A 6,000-nucleotide genomic window follows, 5' to 3' on the forward strand; every position below is an offset into this window, starting at 1 on the left:
ACCAAGATGGTGACAGCCAAAAAGCTAAGAGGCTTTAAACAGCAGTTCACAATCCAATGGCTTGATATTGCTGTGACTAACTCCACTTCTTATATACAGTCTGTGCATTTCACAAGCTCAAACTATTAATGACCATTATTTGCATCCATATGTATGAAGGCATTTTGAATTCAGAGTTGGAATGGCAAACTTTGCCATTAACAATGAAATCTAAATTATTCTTTAAATGGATCCCCCATAAGCTTGTATCAAAGACAAAAACAGAATATGCTTCACAAAAAGAACTGTGGTCTTTTTTTCATTCATTCAGCCATGTTTACTGCGCTATTGAATGTAAACATGACTATTGCTGAAAATATGCAGACCATTAATATTGTCAAAAATGGGGTATGATTTCATTAAAATCTTAAAAAGAATAATTACTTTATTTATCCTTGATTAATGTTTTTTTCACTTTGATATGGCTGATTAACATCATATTCCGTTTGGATATTCTGAATTAGGCCTTATTCCAAATTTAGCATTTTCCAATTAAGACATTTAGGATATACCAATATTATTCGTGTTTTTGGAGCATTCTTTGGACATTCGGAATATGCGTCTCTATAGGGGTTCTTACGGCACTTTGCAACACATGGCCTCTTTCCTGTTTACAACCAGCTCTGTGCTGTGAACACAAACAAACTAGCCAATAATTTGCAAAGCCGGAGTAGAGATTTATTTCCACAGTTCTTGTTGGAAAGATAAACACATCTACTTTTAAGCATTAGGGAGGACTTGGATATCAACATGTTTTAGGATATGCATAGCTGCATGTAACTGGGAATATATGTGGATTATTCAATTTCATTAGCCATGTAAACAGTTTATTAGTAATATTGTCTTGTACGGAATAATGGCAAAAAACAGAATATTTGGTGCATGTAAACCTTGTCATTATAACTGGTGGAATCCATGAAGGAGCTTTGGGGAATCAGGTTCACAGAAGTGCACAAAGCACTTCAGAGCTGGGAGGATTACCATCCTGTTCACTGACTGAGACTGATTTCTGAGAAAAGAGGCAGTGGGGACTTTCAGTACTTGTGGTGGAGGTCTAACTCCTGCTACAGCTCCTTGGTCTGTGTTGACACTAGATCAAGCTATGTGAGCATTAATGCGTGCATGGGAGGACGACACACTGAATGTAACACATACTGCATTCCAAGCATGGAGAGGGATTGATGATGAGTTGACCAGATGGAGCTGAGACTGAGACTGGGAGCCTCTCTAGAAAAAAAGCTGGAGTGTATAGTGACCTAAGGGTCAATTTAAACAGCTATTTATAAAACTTAAGTGGGATCAGATGTGTGGATGTGTGTGTGTCTGCCTTTGTGTAAAAGAGTACCTGAATGTGTATTCATTTGAACTGCATGTGCAAGATCCAGGGGTCAGTGCCAGTAAGTAAAAACTGTGTGTGTGTGTGTGTGTGTGTGTGTGTGTGTGTGTGTGTGTGTGTGTGTGTGTGTGTGTGTGTGTGTGTGTGTGTGTGTGTGTGTGTGTGTGTTTAGAACTTGTAGCAGTGCAGTTATCCATCCTGCAGTCTATAAACATTCCCAAATGTGTGTGTGAAGCCCTCTTCTTGTTCTCAGCATTCTTTTAAATATTTACGACAGCCAACAAGGGAGGGTTGTTCTCAGGTCAGCTGCCATCACAGGCCAACCAAAGAGGCGGAGCCTGCTGGAGTTACACAGCGACTGGGCTTTTGGTGGGAAATTAAGTTAAGACACTCTCCTGCCATGTTGGAATCCCTCGGATCTGAAATTGTGAAAGAAGTCAGAGCTCGCACGTCTCAGGAAACAGATCCTTCAAAAACGAGTTCCTCTTATAAATGACTCTTTTTAGGGTTTAGCAAAGGTCAAGCCAAGCTATCATTAAGTTGCGGTCCATAATGTCATCTCTTTATCATTTTATCCTATTGGACAATTGTGTGAATATCATACTAAGCATAATAAATCTTATGTTATGGCCACAGTGACCTTGATCTTCGACAGTTCATCAGTTTGTCCTTGAGTCCAAGTGGACATCTATGCCAAATTTGAACATAAATTCCCTCTAGGCATTCCTGGGATATCGCAATCATGAGAATGGGACGGACTGAAGGCCAAGCTGAAAACATGATGGCTGTCGCCGGCACGGAGCATTAAAACAGGCTTTTGAAAAGCAACAAAATGAAGCAAAACTGCACAAGAAGTTGTGTTTAACAAAAACAACTGAGAGAAAAAAAGTGATTAAATGGGGACCTCATCATGACTATTGTGTTGCAACAAAGAGTCACGAAACATCAAGGACATGAACTGCTTGAAAAGCAAGACACCTGCAGGTATTTGTACTCCAAGTCCGTATTTTTCACATGTGTGATAAAAAACTTTACGCACAGAGTCAAATGCGTTTTGTTATTGTATTCAGTAATATGACAAAGCTGGATGGGCTGCACACGCTGTGGTGGCTAGCACTCTCGCCTCAAGGCAATTCCCGGGCTGGACAGGCCTTCTGTGTGGAGTTTGCATGTTCTCCCCGTGTCAGTGTGGGCGATCTGCAACCTCACCGCTAGTGACCACTAAATCCCACACACTGGTCTTTAAGGGGAGCATCAAATAACCCTCTGACAGGGAGCGAGTTCACCGACACCAACCAAAAGAGATACAATGAATCCATTCAGCATCGGGGCCAATGCTGCTCTGTGGCCTTGGGGACTACTTTTATGTGGCTCAAACACAACAGGGTTGAAATGGGAATAAAAAACACCCTGGGACATTTGACCCAGACCAGCCCACTGAAACCCACCTGGAGACCCGCCACCCATAAAGAGCACGTTACACTTAAAATAAATAAGTAGTAAACAGAGATATTATTATTATTATTACTCAAAATAAATATGAAAACTTGTACATCGACACAGGAAATAGAAACCCCTGTACAATGTGATGTTATGATAGCAGTATATTAATTTAATTGTATTATATATATATCATTTTCATTCACAGTGTGGAGATTTTAACTGCTAAGTAGTTTGTTGTGAGGTGGACAAAATATCAGGAACACCTTTTCATATGATACAGGTCAGTACTTTTTCAAACTTCCATGTAACTCAACACACAACACCATAAGTCAACACACAAACAATGTAAGTAATAGTTGTATCAAAGGGAAATGAACATAACTAAGAAAGGTAGATGGTATATCTTGCAGTTCCATTTGCATTGTATTACATTCTCCCTAAACAAACTAAAAGTATCAGTGGCAGATTAGAACTAAAACTGCTAAAAAAAAAAAGCATTGAAAACAGCTCCAACGATTATTGTAGTGTTTTTTTCTTTCATTGAATCCTTCTGTAAAATGCATGTATATATTTCAGAATTTCAACTTTGTTCCTTGAGCCATTAAGCCCCACAATTGTAACTTACAGCTGGGGAGGTCAGTTATACAGTCCACATAACCACATAACCATAATGTCCACGGTTTGACTGGCCATCTCTGACTATAATCATAATAACTTTATTTATATCGCCCCTTTAAAAACAGAGTTTACAAAGTTGCGTGACAGACAAAGCAAGGCATGAACAGTTAGCTCAATTGTGAGGTCCACCAAGAGCAAGACAAACAGCACAATAGATGAAACAATAAAACCAATCGATACAATAATAACAAAATAAAAAATTGAATCAATAAATAATCAGTAATAATAAAATAAAGCAGTAGAGCAGTAAAAAGACGACATTACATACAAGTCAGTTTGTTAAAATGGGTTTTAAGAAGTGATTTAAAAGAGATTACTGATTTTGTGACATGACAAGCTGACTATCTCTACACTGACTAAGTAAAAGCCAAAATGCCAACCCGGCGGTCGGGACGCTCCCAGTTTAGAGAAGCAGAGTACCGGCACGGAAGCTAAATAATGTACTGCTGTTGATGCCATGTTAGTTCGGATCACAAAATGTCACACAATAACACAAACAAACTTATCCATGGAGGCAGCGGAAGACCAGCAACTCTTGTGATCTGCAAATTAAAATGACTGTTGTTGTGAATTGAGTCTGGTGACTTTTAAGAGAGCATAGATTAATGCTTCAATATCCAATAAGTAAGGGTTGTTTGATGGCAAGTTAACATGGTAAAAATATAAAAGCCCTGGTAGCTCACCTGGTAGTTCGGGTGCCACATGTATCAATCTTTCTATGTATCTGTAAATAAACAACTGTTTGCTAACGGGTTCACCATATCAATCTTAAAGGCGATGACATGTTAGTGTTATGTTCACAAGAAGTTCATACACAGTTGTACCTACTATGCGTGTTCGCAAAAGTACATGCAAAAATTATGAAAAACATTATGTGTGAGTATTCATCATCCAAATAAATTATTGCAAATTTCACATTAAAAAACGATCAGTGCAGTGCAACACTCTCCATGTCCAATCTGGCCTTCCTATGCACCAAAAGCTGTTTTTGTCCTCTGACATCAGCATGTTGGAGGTGAAGTCTGAAAGATCCCTTGCTTATCAAACACATCAGAGCATTGGAAAGAATGCTGGCTGTGAGTCAAATCTGAAAAAAACATTTCCCACCGGGCTAGCAGGAAGCACAGCGGGTCAAGAGCAGCCCAATTAGGGCCGGGTTCCTTTTCTGTTTGACCTGGAGGGACCTGGAGGAAACAACAACAGGGGTCCCGTCTCTATTGTTGGACCTGCAGGTCTGCACATCCAGCTTCACTGATGGGAGAGGGGTCATTTAGGGAAGAGTTTTTCTAAAACCTTCTGCTAAAAATATAAAACCCACTGATTATGTTACACCCTGAAAAGGGGAGAAATCAATAAAGGTGCTCGGACACGATGCTTTCTCTGTGGCAGCTTCACTGAGAATTCTGCTGTTTTCAACGTATTCTACAAAAGTAAACACACAAACACCCATAATTGCATCCATCCTGCAATATACAAATGAACAGTCTTAAAATTACAATAACGCTGCCAAAAACACTCAACATTCAGTCAGCATGTCAACAAAACAACTTATACTATTACATATTATCGTTGTGGTACCTTTTCTCCCTGAAACTGGATTATTATTATTAGTCACATTACTATCCCTATTTTCATGGACTGTAATAATTGCTGCTGTTATTATAAGTAGTCTTATTATATGAATCATTTATGTCATATACATTGAATGTGTTGTATCTCTGTTATGCTGCTCATTCTGTACACATGACATCTATTGATTCTGTCCATCCTGGGAGAAGGATCCCTCCTCTGTCGTTCTCCCATAGGTTTCTTCCTTTTTCTCCCTGTTAAAGGGGTTTTTTAGGGGAGTTTTTCCTGTGCCGATGTGAGGGAAGGACAGAGGACATATTGCACAAAGTTTCAAGCCCTCAGCAAATAATTTGTGATTTGAGCACAAAATAAAAAGTTTGGAGAAATCAATAAAGGTGCTCGGACACGATGCTTTCTCTGTGGCAGCTTCATTGAGAATGAGGCATCGTGGCAGTGAGCTCCCCCTTCCGGCCGCTGTAGGCATGACTAATCAATCCCCCAGTGTCCTCTCTCAAAAAGGCTCAACATAGATTAACTACTAAATTTACCCTGTTAACCTTTTTAACATTTTCTAATAAAATCAATCTATCACAATTACGCCTATCTTTCTATGAGGATGTCAATGGATGGAAGTCCCAGTGTTCCACCAACTGTTTAAGGTCCTGTCTACACGTAGACAGATACTATATATATATTTTTTTATCAAAACAGATATTTTCCTCAATGTTTAATGCAGAATTCTGTCCACACCACCTTTGTTTTATAAAACATCTCCATTCACGCTAGAACGCCAAACAACTCCATCCGCTCGCCGGGCTAGTAGGTGGCGTTAATGCTAGATCAACGATACCTCAAATACCAGCTGAGAACATTCTGAGCATGCTCATTGAGTTTATTCTCCTTTGGCGGAGTTAACAAATAGTAAGCAATAGTTA

Source organism: Anoplopoma fimbria, chromosome 11 (assembly GCF_027596085.1).
Source record: "Anoplopoma fimbria isolate UVic2021 breed Golden Eagle Sablefish chromosome 11, Afim_UVic_2022, whole genome shotgun sequence".
Classification (NCBI taxonomy): domain Eukaryota; kingdom Metazoa; phylum Chordata; class Actinopteri; order Perciformes; family Anoplopomatidae; genus Anoplopoma; species Anoplopoma fimbria.